Source organism: Vombatus ursinus, unplaced genomic scaffold, assembly GCF_900497805.2.
Source record: "Vombatus ursinus unplaced genomic scaffold, bare-nosed wombat genome assembly UNPS02014786.1, whole genome shotgun sequence".
NCBI lineage: Eukaryota > Metazoa > Chordata > Mammalia > Diprotodontia > Vombatidae > Vombatus > Vombatus ursinus.
In genome coordinates this window covers 32,013,244-32,029,782 of record NW_020954564.1, presented here as the reverse complement: position 1 = coordinate 32,029,782, position 16,539 = coordinate 32,013,244, and the positions used below count along the sequence as shown (strand labels likewise).

Genomic DNA, 16,539 nt, shown 5'->3' with positions numbered 1-16,539 from the left:
GGGGGGTGCATTAAAGGGGTTGGTATGGAACCGGGAGGATGCACGGAGGTGGGGCGGGACGGACGAGAGGGGAGTGCATTGAGAAGGGGGCGTGGCGTGGGTGGAGGGAAGTCCCAGGCACTGGAAAGAGGGGAGCTGAGCGGGGAGGGTGCAGCGAGGGGAGACGGATGAGACTGGAGACACAGAGGGGAGGGGGAGCGATGAGGGGAGGGAAGAGAAGAGGAGGAGGTAGGGAAGGATAGGAGAAAGAAGAACCAGGTAGGGGGGATTGATGGAGAGAAGCACTGAGCATCGAGAGAGCTGCGATTAGCAGAGGAACATTTAAAGGAAAAATGTTTCCACGAAGATACGAAGAGGAGGAGCAAAGATAAACTGGGCCCACTCAACTGATGCAGGCTCCAGTGGTCACAGTTACTGTACCCAGGGAGCCCACACAGTAGGGAGTGAGGAGTATGTAGACGCTGCTTCATGGAGAGAAAAGGACCAGGGAATCTTGTGGGGGTAGATATCACCCATAGTCTAAGGGACAGTCAGCACCTTTCCTATATCAAGGAAGATAGCCAACGACAGCCTCAGGCAGAACCAGACCCAGCCTTCCTATCCTGAACCCTGAAGGAGGCCCCCAGAGAACCTTGGCATTTTTATCAAAGGGCAGTAGCTGAAATTTTCCCATGCGTGCTGTGCTGCTTAGCTAGTGGCCTCATCCCCGTGTTTCACAGACCCATATTTCACAAACACCCAAGAGGGCTCACTCTACCACTTGGTCATGATACTGGACTTTGAAAACTAGACAGGTGAGTGTTCAACCGTACCCCAATCGCCCGCCCTGCCCCATCCATCACGAAGCTGCCCTGCCCTGACTCCTCCTCCTCCAGCTTCTGCAGCCTTCACACAGCCTAACCCACTGCCCTCCTCTCCTCTTCTAACCCCTCCCACTCTCTCCCTGTCACACAATCTCTCCTCTTTCCTCTTCTTTCCTTTGTCTCTCTTCCACCACTCAACTTCACACTGCTTCTCAGCTATCCTCTCTCGCCCTCCTCCTCCCCTCGCTCCCCCCACCAATCTGGATCGGAGTCTGCATGAATGCAGTAACTCACCTGTTTTTACAACCACCAACACCGTACTGGTTGTAATAACAACTCCGGTTCATATAGCTCTTTTAAGATTTACAAAGCTTTTTCACGGGCTTTAGAACAGGAAGGTACTTTAAAGGCCCTCTAGGTCCAACTAACCCCCTGATTTTACAAAGGAGAGAACAGGGGCCCAAAGTGGTAAAGTGATTTGTCCAAGGTCACATAGGTAGTGAATAACAATTGGGATTCAAATCTGTCCTCTGACGTTAAATTCAGGACTCTTTTTCACTGCACAATGCAGTTTTTCCTTGTTATACTTTGAAGGACAGCAATGTAATATTCTAGGTTTTATGGAATTTAAATCTAGAAGTATCTTAAACCATAAAACACGGAATGACAGAGCTGAAAAGGGCCTCAACACAGCAACAGATCCCTGATTTCATTGGTGTAAGGAACTGCCCATGAGGAAAGTTGGGTGGAATGTCAGTAGTAGGAGGGAAACTTAAAACATTACGTTTGATCTGAGTTCATCTAGTCTATCCGCCTCACTTTATTGATGAAGAAATGGAGGTTTGGAGAAGAGAAGTGAGGAAAAAGCCCTTTTTTAAAAAAAGAGAGAAGTGAATTCCTCCTTGTATAGATGAGGAAACTGAGGCACTGAGAAATTAAATGACTTGTTCAAGGTCTAAAATACAATAAAGGTTAGAACTAGGATTAAAATCCAGTTCTATCTTGACTCTGAGTGAATCAATGAGTCAACAAATATTTATTGTATCTCTTACGTACCAGGTACAGTGCTAGGCACTGGAGAGCCAATGACAAAAAAGTCCCTAGATCTTTCCTCTCCTTCCCTGCCTGACTCACCAATAAGCATCTGTCACTTGTTCTGTCCCTATTTTATTTCTTGAGAGGACTATACATTGTACCCTTTCCAACCTTTCAGAGAAAGTGTTTTGTTCTTAGTGCACACTACAAATATTGTACGCTTTTTGTGCTATATAAGTAATAATATCCTAGAAGGGAGCACATGATGTCCACAGAGATACAGTATCAGAAAGAGAGAAAAAGACACATGCCATCCAGAAACATGGTAATCCCCAAAACCAGAGCAGTGCTGTCCAATCAAAGCCAGTGTCCTTGGATAAAATGAATATGATAAAAAAAAATTCTATAAAATAGAAACACTGTACCATATTTCCCAAAACCTCTCCTTTAAGGCCTAGTTCAAAAGCCACCTCATCCATGAAGTTTTCCCTGATTCCTGGCCTCTCTACCTCTCAAATACACACATAGTTGGAAATGAGCTTTTCCTCCATAGACCTGAATAACACTTGGTTTGGCTGCTTGTCATAATAATAGCAGCTCAATTTTCTGTGCCACTTTACAAAACAATTTCCCTCACAGATATGTTCTCAGGTAAGTAATTTGAGTGACATCCCCATATTAATGGGCAAACAGGCTCAGAGATGAGTGATATGCCCATGGTCACACAGCTAGGGAAGTATCAGAGCTGGGATTTTAATCCAAATAATTTGGATTCCAATTCCAGTACTCTTTTCACTACCTGATGCTCTATTTTGTATTATAGTGTGGTGTGCGTGTGTGTGGTGTGTGTGTGTGTGTGTGTGTGTGTATGTGTGTGTGTGTGTCCTATGTCCCTCAATAGATTCTTGAGGACAAGGGCCATGTCTTAGATTCTGACTCTGGGTTTCCCAGTTCTGAGAGGTGAGCTTTTGCCTTATCTTGCTGGAGACTAGGCCTCCATACCACCTCCCCAATATCTTCTCACATGGCATCAGTAGCATAATCCCCTTTCCAGTACCCCTTCTCTGGTTGGAATGTAATCTCCTTGAGGGCAGGGACTGTCGTGATTGCTTGTATTTGTGCCTCCAGCACTTAACACAGTGCTTGCACATAGTTAAGCGCTTAATAAACACTTGATATATCATTCTATTTCCCTGAGCACTGTGTTCCATACATAAAAGGCATTTAAGAAATGTTTGTTGAATGAAACAGAATTAAAACAGAACATACAATTAAAATGAAAATGCAGACTCCACATCAAGGAGCCAAAAATTTACCCCAAAGTTGCCAAAAATCTAGTGGAGGTTAGTCCTAAATAAGCACAAGGTGGAAATTCTGCACCACTACCACCTCCCCCTCCACACACATATACTCTACTTAGAGGCACCCAAGCTCAGAACAAAGCAAATGGGCAATATTCAGAGCTTTACAAATACACAGGCAGTGCTGGGATGACCAGTAGAATTACAACTGAGCCTCTCTCTGGTCAACAACAAAGTGATTTCATCACCAAGAAGACTTCACAAAATTGACTCCACAGCCTACATGAGTATTTATAGATATGCTATTTTGTAACTGCTACAAGAGGACTAGAGGTATCTCCTAAAATTGCAGGTCTTAATCTGAATCAAAGAATTTCTCTTTTCTGCCCTAATTCAGGGCCTCTCTTTTCTAGCAGATACCCTCATCCTGCTTTACCCACCTCTTCATCAGGGCAACACACTTTTGGTGAGGAAATGCAGTATAGATGAAGTAGCATGGGGCATGGAATCAGCAGTCATGGGTTCTGGTGCCAGCTCTGCCATGAATTTGATGTATAAACTTGCACAAGTTACTTCACCTCTTGGGTCCTCAATTTTCTCTTCTGTAAAATAAGGGAGGCTGCCCTAGATAATCTCTAAGATCCCTCAGGCTTCAATAGTCTATGGTTTCTAAAACTAGGAGTGCTCACTACTAACTTGGCTTTCAGAAGTGGCTACACATTTACACTAGAATTATCTAAGAAAAAAGAAAAAACTATAGTGGTTGGTATCATTTTCACATGGATCTCTAACTTTGTGAAGAGCTCTTTCTTGTGCCTGAAAGGTTTGCATTGTTAACAATTCGAGGTTTAAAAGGGGGGAAAAAAGGCTCCCTCTATAGATCTAAATTGGAAATGCAATGCACGTTGACAACGAAAATTCACCATTAAAAAATGAAAAGGTAACAATACATTAACACCAAAAACCAAAGGAAATATAAAAGTCACCTGTCTTTTAAAAAGTATTTTATTGCCTTTCTCATTAGCACCTTGTAAATATGAAACCTGAAGTGTTTTGAAACCAATTTCCCTTTCCCCATGTTCACATAGAATCACAGAGAAGCAAAGTTCAATCAGCTTATTCAACTCTCTCATTTCAAAGAGGAGAAAACAGGGGCTCAGAGAGAGGAAGGGATTTGTCCAAGATGACATGATGAGCTAGAGGCTTGAGCTGGGACACCAAACCAGGTCTCTATACCGAGTCGTTTCAACAATTCACTGTCCCCGTTCCTCTCCCAGCCTGATGCTTGACTTGAGCACCTGCTTCTCCTGTTCATCAAAAGATCCTAATACTCAGAGGAAGGCATACTATCTGATCTCTTGATACCTAAAGTCACACAGTGGGGCTTAAATACGAAAACCAGTGAGCAAAGCATTTAGTATTGGAACCAACTAGAATAAAAAGATTCTCATGATAATGAAAAATAAGCTTTCATAAATGAGATGCTACCAATAGGCATTTGCCATTAGGAGACTGTGTGATATAGTAGAAAGGATTCAGAGTCCAAGGACCTGGGTTTGAATCATGAACTCTTTCTACTGATCACTTGCATGACCTTTGGTAAGTAATTTTTTCCTCTCTACCTATCCATTTCCTCATTTGTGAAATGAGGGTACTAGACTAATGGCCCAGCAAGCTCTAAAATTTTTGATTTCCTACTTTTCTTACTAATTGTTTCCATTTAGGACATCTGCTTTCCACTTTAAAAGAAATTTATCCTCCTACTATCCACATGAACTAGGCAGCGAGTGACATGGCCATTTTGTAGATTGGAGGATCCAAGAAAAAAAAAAGGACAAAAGTATGTCAGTGACAGAAGCCAAGATGGCATTCCTCGAAGCATAGGTTGATACAAAAACTTTGAACTCAGAGTCAGGAGAACTAGGTTCAAATACAGACTTCTCCATTACTGTGCAACCTTTCACAAGAAACTATGTCTCTCTGGGACTCATTTTCTTCATCTATAAAACAAGAATATTGGATAACTTTGTGACCTAGTGACCTTTGTGACTCTAACATACCACCCAACCCCCACAATGAAAGCCCCAGGAGGGAAGGGACAATATCTTACCTAAACTTTGTATCCTTCTGCTTAGCACAGTACTTTCTACCCAGTGGGTACTCGGTAGATGTTTGTTGAAATGAATTGACTAGGACAGGTGCTCCTAAACTTGTTTTTGTTTCATGGATTTCCCCCATTTGACAGTCTGGTGAAACCTCAGAGTAATGTTTTTAAATGCATAAAATGAAGCACACAGGGTTACAATTACACTGAAATACAGTTATTAAAGTAATTTTTTCAAAGTAATTTTTAAAAAAACAAGTTCATAAGCCCTAGGTAAAGAACCCCTGGACTAGAATCATTCTATGACAGTAGGTCTTGTGTGACCTGCTTAGTATAGTGATTACACCATAAAAGGTTTCAAATCTCATTATGGGTAATTCCTCCAGGGACAGAGATCTAAAGCCATTCATGTGCATACTTGGGCAACTTTTGCCCCGTCTTCCCATAAGTTTCCCACAGAGGTTCCAGTCAATGTGCTGTATTCCTTCCTCATGGTCTCTTGATATCTTAAGGATGCCAGTAGACCATGTAGGCTATTCATCAATTGTCTATCCCTTACTCTTGCTACATGACCAGCCCCTCTTCTTTTTTGATCCCATATTTTGATGAAATCCTTTATGCTATTTCTCCTTCGAAATTCATTCTTTGCGAATTGGAAATTGAGGGGTGCCCATCAATTGGGGAATGGCTGAACAAGTGATGACATGTGAATGTGATGGAACACTCATGCTGTAAAATGTTGGAGGAGACAGTTTCAGAGAAATCTGGGAAGACTTGTATGAACTGAGGTAGTGTGACATGAGCAAAATCAAGAAAACATTTTATGTAGCAATGATATTGTAAATACATATAACTCCAAAAGACCTAGGAACTCTGATCAACACAAATACCAATCACAATCCCAAAGGATTCATGATGAAACATGCTACCCTTCTCCAGCTAGAGAGGTGACTCATAGTGTAGAATGAGACATACATTTCTTTTGGACATGTACAATGTGGGGATTTGTTTTGCTTGACTCTAAGTGTTTGTAATAGAATTTGGGTTTTCCTTCTTTTTCAATGGGGTCAGGGCCAGGGGTGGAGGGAGAAGCTAAGAAGGAGGAAAGTCAAATTTTTGGTGATTGAAAAAATCAATTAAAAAATAATTTCTTCTTCACAAAGAGTGTAATGAATATCAATATTCAGGACCATAAAATGTAATTGCTTTAAGATTCTTGATGACAGTATGACCACCAAGTCATTCCTTCCTGCTAAACGAAGACCATGAACTTAACCTTATCACTGCATAATTCATTAATGAGTCCCACTCCACCCCCTAAGGATCTGCCCAGTTTCACCACGATTCTGATCATTAGCTCCAATTTTCCCTTCTATTGGTCCTACTCTATTTTGGTTACAGTACAACGGGATCAACTTAGATCTTGATACTTAATTACACTCAACATTGTTCCCCAAGGGTCTGGATCCTTGTTTCCCCTCATTGTCCCCCATTTGACTAGTGTTAATTTCTAACAATTAGAGGTGTCCAAAAGCAGAATTCGCTCCCTCAGGAGGTTATGAGCTCCCCATTACCAAAGGCCTTCAAGTAGAGTCCACTTAACTACTTATTGGAGATAATGTAGAAGAGGTCAGGTCCAGATTGGGCCAAATAACCTTAGAGGGCCTTTATGATCCTGTCACTTTATGAAGTTGGCTTCTCTCAATGTGGTTAAGATGTGTTTTCTCTTTTGGTTCGACATTTTCCCAGTTTGTCTATATGGTAGCTGTATTAATGGCTCACAGCAAACCCTACTTGTCAAGGTCTTGAGTTGTCCTCTGCCAGTCTGCAGAGGACATAAGCAAGATTAACTCCTAGCTACAAAACACTGTGATTGGCTCTTGGCTCTGCCAAGGAACAGGTGACCTTCAGTCATATATGTGTATGTATGTATATATGTGTGCAAATCTATACACACATATATATATACACACAAACATATATATGGAATAACATGTAATAATAGTAGAAGTTCGCAGTTCTACAAAGCCTTAAAGTTTGGAAATTACTTTCCTCATAATAATTCTGCAAATTTGTGGGTATAAGTATTATTAATCCCCATTTTAAAGATGAGGAAATTGAGGCTCAGAAAGCTTTAGTCACTTTGCCAAGAGTTTCTTCAGCTATCAAGTGCTAGAGCCATATAAGAATTGGAGAATCTTACCTATTGTAAATATATTTTCTAGTCAATAAAAAGGCAAAATCAAGAATTTGACAACTATACTTTTAGAATTTTTTTTTTTTACCACTAGATTGTTGTTCGGTTGTTTCAGTTGGGCCCAACTCTTCGTGACCCCATTTGGGATTTTATTGGCCAAGATACTGGTGTAGTTTGCCATTTCCTTCTCCAGCTCATTTTACAGATGCGGAAACCGAAGCAAACAGGGTTAAGTAACTTGCCCAGGGTCACATGGCTAGTAAGCGTCTGAGGTCAGATTTGAACTCAGGAAGAGGAGTCTTCCTGACTCTAGGCTCAGTGCTGTATCCACTGCACCACCTAGCTGCCCGTGGCCACGAGATTAATTTTCCACAAATATCATTCTTTACTATGGACAAGATAGAAGACTTGCCAAATGCTTGGCCTTGCCCTCCACAATTTCCCTATAAGCTCTCCTTATTGTCTCTTAACTCCACACAAACCCATTACTCTAGTCCAAAAGTTTAGCTCACGATCCACAGAATACACATTGAGCTTTTCTGCCTAATTGTCTCTGCTCACGCTGTTCCTCCTGCCTATGTTTTTAGTCCTTGTTCTGCTATTTATGGCGTGACCTTAGGCAAGTCACTCCCTGTTCTCTGGGCCTGTTTCCTCTTCTGTAAAATAGGTGTGCAATAAAGCCTTATGTTTTACGTTCAGGAAAAAACACTGGCCTCTGGGTCAAGAGCAACCCAATTCAACTAGGTTTGAATCCTCACTCAAACACTTACCTGTGTGGCCACAGGCAATTCATGTAACTTCCTTCAGGTCAGTTTTCTCATTTTTAAAACAGGAACAAAGGGCAGCTAGGTGGCACAGTAGATAGAGCACCAGCCCTGGAGTCAGAAGGACCTGAGTTCAAATCCAGCCTCAGACAATTTACACTAGCTGTGTGACCCTGGGCAAGTCACAACCCCAATTGCCTCACCCCCCCAAAAAAAACCCCCCCAAAACAGGAACAAAAACAACTCTAACACCTTCCTAAAGGAGCAATTGTGAGGCTCAAATGAAGTATCTGAAAAATGCTTTTCAAACCTTAACGCTCTTTAGGTGTGTTCAGTCCTGTCAGTCTTGTCCAACTCTTCATGACCCTGTACGGAATTTTTTTTTTTTTTGCTGAGATCCTAGAGTGGTTTGCCATTTCCTTCTCCAGATCATTTTACACATGAGAAAACTGAGGCAAACTGGGTTAGGTGACTTGCCCAGGGTCACATGGCTAGTGTCTGAGGGCTGATTTGAACTTGGGTCTTCCTATTTCCAGTCCCACCACTCTATCCACTGAGCTACCTAGCTGCTTCCTAAAAGCATTTTATCTATATTATATATTATGTAATATCTACCTATATTATATTATACATATTATATCTATATAATATCCATATTAAAATATATTTTGGGATGAGACTCCGCTGACACAAAGGTGCATGCTGTTGCAAGTGTGCAGTATCAGGCGCAAGTTGGGGCTGAGGGGTGGCCATGGCAGCACAGTGCTCGGGTTTGTTGCCACAGACTTTCCTGGCAATCATCCTCTCACTCTGGACCTCTTCTAGGCTGCTCTGCACAGCAGCAAAATAGAAAAAAAATGGCCAGAACTTAGAAGATGACTGGAGGCAAAATGAACAGAAGACAGACAGTACCTCTACAGAAAAATACATTTTGGCCCGGACCTGTGATTTCATTAATATAGGGATTCCTAGTAAGGAACTCCCCTCTACCAATGCAGAGAGGTAACTGTTCTATAGCTTAATGGTCTTAGAGAGACCAGTCCCATGGGGACACTAAGAAGTCAAGCACTTACCCAAGTTCACTTAGCCAGTTATGTCAGGATCTGTAAAATGTGCTCAGATGTCCCAAGCTTTAAGGCCAATCCTCTCTCCACTACACCATGTGGCCTACACAATTAGCTCATTCCAAGTCCCTTCTAGCTTTCCATGTTCCAAGGTCCTTTCCAGCTCTCGCATTCTGTGTGTGCTACCCCAGTCATCATGGTTTTATGACTAAGAGGAAAGAAGCAGCCATGGCTATTCCTTTATACAAATGAGGGAACTGAAGAAAATTAATAAAGTGATTTACTCAAGGACATAGTTTGAGTCAAAAGTACAACTCTCACCATCAACCTCATTACCTCCTCTCCTCAAAGAACACAGAATATTAGAACAATGAATGATTGAGTGGGGCAGGACCTTGGCACAACAAAGGGGAAAGGATAATGTTCGAGCTGGAAGGGACCCAGTGCCCCTGATCCCAACCCCTACAACATTTAACAAAGGAGAAAACTGAGGCCCTGAGTAAGGTGAAGTTACAGAGTTAACTGGGGCAGAATTGGCGTATTCTAAACAAGACTCTCAGGCCAGTGCCTTTTCCACATTAAGCACCTAATAATGACCTCAAGAGGCACCAAAGTGTAGTGGAGAGAAGGCTGGTACTGGAAGTCAGCAAGGCTTGGGTATAAGTCCTGCCTCTGAGATACCTTGTGGATGTGGGTTTACCTTAAACTCAGCACTCCAGGCTATTCTTTGTGTGTGGGGGGAAGGGGGGACAATCAGGGTTAGGTAACTTGCTTAAGATCACACAGCTAGTGTCTGAGGCCAAATTTGAACTCAGGTCCTCCTGACTCCAGGGCCACTGCCCTATCCACTATGCCACCCTGTTGCCCTTAAAGCTATTCTTTAAGACCCTAAATTTCAGTGCAGTTGCAGATCTGCATTAGTGGAGAGAGTTTCCACACCAAGAGTATTTGCCCATAACAATGAAATGATGAGTCTGGAACAAAATTTTTTTACAAAAGTATTTTTTTTTTTTTTGGTTAGGCAATGGGGTTAAGTGACTTGCCCAGGGTCACACAGCTAGTAAGTGTTATGTGTCTGAGGCCGGATTTGAACTCAGGTCCTCCTGAACCCAGGGCCGGTGCTCTATCCACTGCACCACCTAGCTGTCCCCAAAATTTTTTTAAAAGAAAGAAAAAAAAAAGCTCAATCTTGAAGGGGATACAAAAATGGGAACAAGACACTGAGTTCACAATCATGAGAGAACATATACATACAAGTAACCATGATACAAAACAGAACATGATAATGCACAGAAGAGGGTCATACACAGTGGTTTTGGAGGTCAGATTGGGGGAAGATCATTTCTACTTGGGAGGGGGCAGAGTGGGATCAGGAAAGGAGTATCTGAGCTGGGGGCTTTGAATGTCCAATGGGACATTGAAGGTAGAAATTGCATGGGGGAGGGTTTCTGCTCTCCATTGTTATAGAAAGGGGTACCAGGAGCTTATTTCGAACCACTCAGAATCCTGGTTGAGCGGGCCTGTGGCTCCAGGCAGACTTGTCTATTGTGAGTGGCAGACCCTACACAGAGCTCCAAAACATGCCTCTGCCTCTCAAGCCTGAATGGTGGAACAACCAGAGGGGCCCAAATCCAAGCCACTCAAGCTAAGCAACAAGGAATTAGGATGAGACACTTGTGCAAATTCACAATCAAGCCCTGGGCTCTCCCATCCTCTAAAGAAAAAAGCACACATTAATGAAAGAAGTACAATCACAGCCAGTCAAAAGATCGGACATGCTCCTTCATGTCCACCAGAAGCCATTATCTCTAATTGATCTCCAGACATCAGCTGCTGAAACAGCCTGAAATCCTCCTGCATCATTTAGATTTGGTTACAAAACCTCAGACTGAGTGGTATCAGATCTCCCAAGACTGCTGCTCCTCCTCCAGATCCGAGGCGGTCCACCTGGTGTTTTGAGTTAAGAGCTTGCTTTTTACAAAGTCTTTTGGGAGACTGGGACCTACTAAAGGGAGAGCTGAGCCCTCCCTGAAACCGCAGTCCTCGGATGGGAGGACACTGTTGCAAAAGGCACAGGAATGATGAGGAAAGAACAATTGGTCCAACTCACGTTTGGTTCAAGGTCCAGTCTGAGGGCTGAAGTAACTGAATTCCTATCATTGACATTTCAATGAAAATGTCTGTTTTAGTAGATTTTATGGAAGAACTCAACTTCAGTAACTGGGAGCTCCCAAATGATAAGAAAGTATAACAATAGCTAGTTCGTAATAATAACTCACATTTGCACAAGTGCTAGTGAGGTACCTTTAAAGACATTATCAGAGCTATAACTAACAAGGGTGCCGGCATGAAGACGCAGAGGAGTGGTATGGGGTACAACTGCCCTAAGGGCCATTTCCTTCTGCAGGGTCCCATCACTATGACACCCTAGTTTGGGAGTCTGCTTTACCACCTAACCCCCAAATTCCCACAGGGATAAGAGATGCTTATGCCCTCTCCTTATATGTCAACATATATGATCTGTTCTCCAGGCCTATACCCATTTTATACTGTTTTTCCTCGGGTGATGATATTTCTAGTTAAGACTCTTGGTGGCATAATCATTATAATATTTGCATTCCTGATTTCAAAGGGGGTGTTGTGAGGAAAATGCTTTGTAAATTTTGAAGTGCTAGAGGAATGAGAGTTATTATTATTGCTATTTTGCAAATGAAGAGACTGAGGCACAGGGACATCTCTGTTACTTACCTGTGTGACCTTAAACAAATGAGGAAGTTCAATTAGATGCCCTCTAAGATCCTTTCCAGCTCTAAATGTATGATCCTATGAGCCTAGTAACTCGCCCAGGATCACACAGGTAATTAGTTATTAGAGCTCAGACTCAAATTCAGGTCTTGTGACTCCAAGATAAGTGTTGTTTCTTATATTTGTTTGGCTTTCCCATCAGAGCAAGCTTTGAGTTGGACGATCAAAATCTGAGTTGTCACCATCTCCAAACCTTACCCTCCTGCCATCTTCCATTGCATCCTCTGCCCAACACCAGGATCAGCACATAGTAGGTGCTTCATAAATATTTGTTGATTTGTGGAGGTAAATGAAATCTGGATACTATGGAGTATTCTCCTCCTGCTGGAACTTCTGTAATGAAGCTTCCATTCCTGCTAAATCTCACATGTCCTTGGAGACATAAGGGAATAAGGTTTCCCATTGTGCTTTGCAGCACCATTTTACTGTCTGAGTTTTAGATACTCTCCTTTCTGAAGGATGAGGAAGGAATTCCTGATCTCTGCCTATGTTTTTTCCCTTGAAACAGATAAAGCATTCCCACTTAGGCCCTTCTCATCTGGTTTCTCCATGCAGGCCAACACTATTCTAGTTCAAGGCATCTATGAACACAGTCACTATAGTCTTTCCACCCTCCTCCTAAATGATGACAATAAATACTCTGACTGCATCTCAGCTTTCTCATCCATTAAATGAAGGGGTTGAACTCTGACTTCTAAGGCCCCTTCCAGCTCTGACACTATGTTCTTCTTTCCCTTCCAACTCTAAATCAGTAAATGAAGTTGACAAGACTTAAATCTACAAGGAACCTTTGAGGTCACCTAGTCCAACTTCCTTATGTTACAGAAGGGAAAACTGAGGCCCAGACAAAGAAAGGACTAGCCCAAGGTCACATAAGTACAGAGCTGGTATTTAAACCTGGGTCCTCTGACCCTCAAATCCAACCTCTTGCCACCTCCCTCCATGGCTTATGTACATCCATTATCAGCTCTATGGAGCTGAACTCCTCACAGAGCTGCTAGAATGAATAAATTGTCTTTGATATATTCCTAGAGAACACTTTGCACAATCCTGTCTCTGTCTACTCATTCTACCAAACAGTCAAAGTTGGCATGGCAAGGTTTTTGGTTGCTCTAAACAAGCTTCCTACCCAGATTCTGGAAAAACAAGAGCAAAGAAGATATCTAAGTGCTTCCTTGAACCCAGACAAACAAGTTGGAAAATTGAAAATGACCTTGTTCTTCCCTTATTTGAAACCTACAATGAAATATAAAACCTTTTGGGTTAGGGTCCACAGCCCTCTGTAGACTAAATGAGACCTGAACCTATACAATAAATATCCCCTGATTAGGAGATAATTACTTGAGAATTAAACTTATTCTTCTCATTTCATCATCCTGATAATCTTATGAAGTAGCTAGTATAGGCATTATTATCTCCATTTTATAGGTAAGAAAATTGAAGCTCACAAAGGTTGAGTAACTTGCCCAAGGTCACATGGCATGTTTTGGAACTAGGACATGAACCAAGCTCCTCTGATTCCAAACCCAGTTCTCTTTCTAATAAACCACAACTGCCTTAAAGAAGCAATCAATAAGTATTTATTAAGTGCTTACTGTGTGCTAGGAACTATGCTAAGGATATATAAACAAAAGTGAGATAGTCCTTGTAAAAGTTAAATTCTATCATGTATCTATGTTGAGATATGTAAAACATATGCCAAAAAAAGAAACCCAAACCCTTACAAAGTGATTTGTGGAGGATGACACTAGCTCCTGGGGAGATATGGGGGGATAGGTAAAGACTGCATGTAAAAGATGGTGCAGGGGCAGCTAGGTGGCCCAAAGGTTAGAGCACTGGTCCTGGAGTTAGGAGGACCTGAGTTTAAATCCAGCCTCAGTTGCTTCCTAGCTGTGTGACCCTGGGCAAGTCACTTAACCCCAATTGCCTAAAAAACAAAAAGATGGCGAAGAGCTGAGTCTTTTAGAAAACTAGAGATTTTAAGAGGCAGAGATGAGAAGAAAATATATTAGAGACTTGATAGACAAAGGCATGGAGACAAAAGATAGAGTGCCACATATGAGAAATACAAGGCCAGTTTGACTAGATTATTATAGAGTGTGTGGAGGGAAAGAATGTGTAGTTAAGGCTGGAAAGGTAGATTAGGGACAGGTTGTGAAGGATTTTAAATGTCAAACAGTTAATAATTGATCCTAAAGGCAATAGGGAGCTACTGGAATTTATTGAGTAGGGGAGTGACGTGGTCAGATCCATTTTTTTATTAATTTATTTTTAGTTTTCAACATTGACTTCCATAAGCTTTTGAGTTTTAAATTTTCTCCCCCTCCCTCCCCAAGACATCGTGCAATCTGATATAGGCTCTACATATACATTCCTATTAAACATATTTTCACATTAGTCATGTTGTAAAGAAGAATTAGAACCAAAGGAGAAACCACAAGAAAGAAGAAACAAACAAACAAACAAAAAAACCAGAAGAAAAAAAGAGCGAATAGTATATTTTGATCTGCATTCAGACTCCATAGCTCCTTCTCTGGATGTGGATAGCATTTTCCATCATAAGACTTTCAGAGATGTTTTAGATCCTTTCATTGCTGAGAAGAGCTAAGTCTATCAAAGTTAGTCGTCGCACAACGTGGCTACAAATCCATTCTTTAGGAAAATCATTTTGGCAACTGTGTGGAAGACAGGCTAGAGGGACACAGACTTAAGGAAGGGGGATCAAAGAGGAAGCTACCACAATCGTCTAAGTGAAAATAAGAGTCCAGACTAGGGCAGTGGCAGTTTGATGCAGAGGCAAGAAGTATTTTGGAGGTAGAAACAACTGGAGTTGGTAACTGACAGAACGTTTTGAATGAGAGGGAGTGAGAAGACAAATAGGCAGATGGGAGAGGGGGAAGGGTGCCCAAGTGTAGGGAACAACTGAGCAATAATTCAGGGGAGAAAGCACAGGATATATGGGGTGGGGAGGGACAGTAGATAGTTCATGATTAAACTTCCCTTCATTTTGGACATCTTTCTTACACGGTCCCTCTATCTTTTGGCACTCACAACTGTAAACTTATTCTTTGTCCTTACCTTGATGTCAAATCTTGCTACCCTCCACACTTTCCCAGGCCTTCACTCCCTCTCTGACTACATCCTCCTGCCTTTCCAGTTTAACCATGTCAACACTACTCTTGAATCTCTTGCTCCTTTGACCTAATGCTTCTTATACCCTGTCTAAACCCCAACCCCAGATTACTTCCACTGTTTGCCTCCTCTGACCTATCTCACCTGCCATTGAATGGAGTTGGAAGAATTCATACAACTATTTTTACTCAGTTCACTACAACTTCACATTATTTAAGCTCAACTGGGCTCTCACTACAGTGAGGCAATCCCTTTACTCTTCCCTGATTCTTCAGCCCATTCACCATAGTGGCTGTTCCTACAACCCCCTCCTATAACCCCCTCTTCCCATCCTCTCAGCTGAGGACCCTGACTTACATTTTGCTCAGAAAAATCTAAGCCATTAACTGTGAATTCCCTCTTTTCCCCTTCTCCTTATCTCACAACCCCTTGACATCATTCTCCACTCTTCTTTACTCCAAACTAATGAAGAGGCAGCCCTTTTCTTCCCCATGGCTAATGACTGCACAGGTACCCATTTGATCCCAACCCCTATTATCATCTCTAGAAGACTGCCCCTACTATGATTTCCTCTTCCTATCTACTGGTTACTTCCCTGCTGCCTCCAAACATGCCCAAGTCTTACCCATCCTTAAAAAAATCTTACTTGTCTCTATCACCCCTTCTTTCTCTTCTCCTATCACCTTACCCCACATATGCAATCAGTGCCCAATCTTGTCATTTCTTCCTCTATAATATCTTACATATATCTCTTTCTCTCCACCCACATAGCTACCACCCTAGTGCAGGCCCATATCAGTGAGATTCATCTGGTTTATTCCAAGAGCATCCTAATTAGGCTCCCTACTTTAGGTTTCACCCTCACTCATCCATCTTCTATAGATTTGCCAAAGTGATTTTCCTAACATCAGATCTGACCATTTAACCACCCCCTCCAATAAACTACATGAGGGTTCTTTACCCTTTTTGTGTGCCTTTAGTCCCCTTTGGCAGGCCAGTGATGCCTATGGACCCCTTTCTTAGAATACTGTTTTCAAAAGAATAAAATAAAATATCAAATAACAAAGGAAACCAATTACATTGAAATAAAAATAGGGTTTTTTCCCCAACCAAATTCACAGACCCATCAAATCTATCCACAGACACCACAGGGATATGTGGATGCAAGATAAAAACCCCCTGCCTTGGTGGCTCCTTATTACCTTCATAATCAAATATAGACCCCTCTGTTCCTCATGACCTGGCCCTTCCCCCCTTTCCAGACTTTTTACACATTAACTCCCTCCATGTGGTCTATGATTTAGCTAAAATGGACTTCTTACTGTTCCTCACAT

The 16,539-nt window shown here is 42.0% G+C and overlaps 1 protein-coding gene across 2 annotated transcripts in view; it reads right to left on the bottom strand.

The window, feature by feature from the left end:
- The window catches only part of NOL4L (nucleolar protein 4 like), a 179,790-nt gene that overhangs the window by 81,585 nt on the left and 81,666 nt on the right, over positions 1-16,539 (bottom strand). The gene's annotated exons all lie outside the window — the stretch shown is intronic.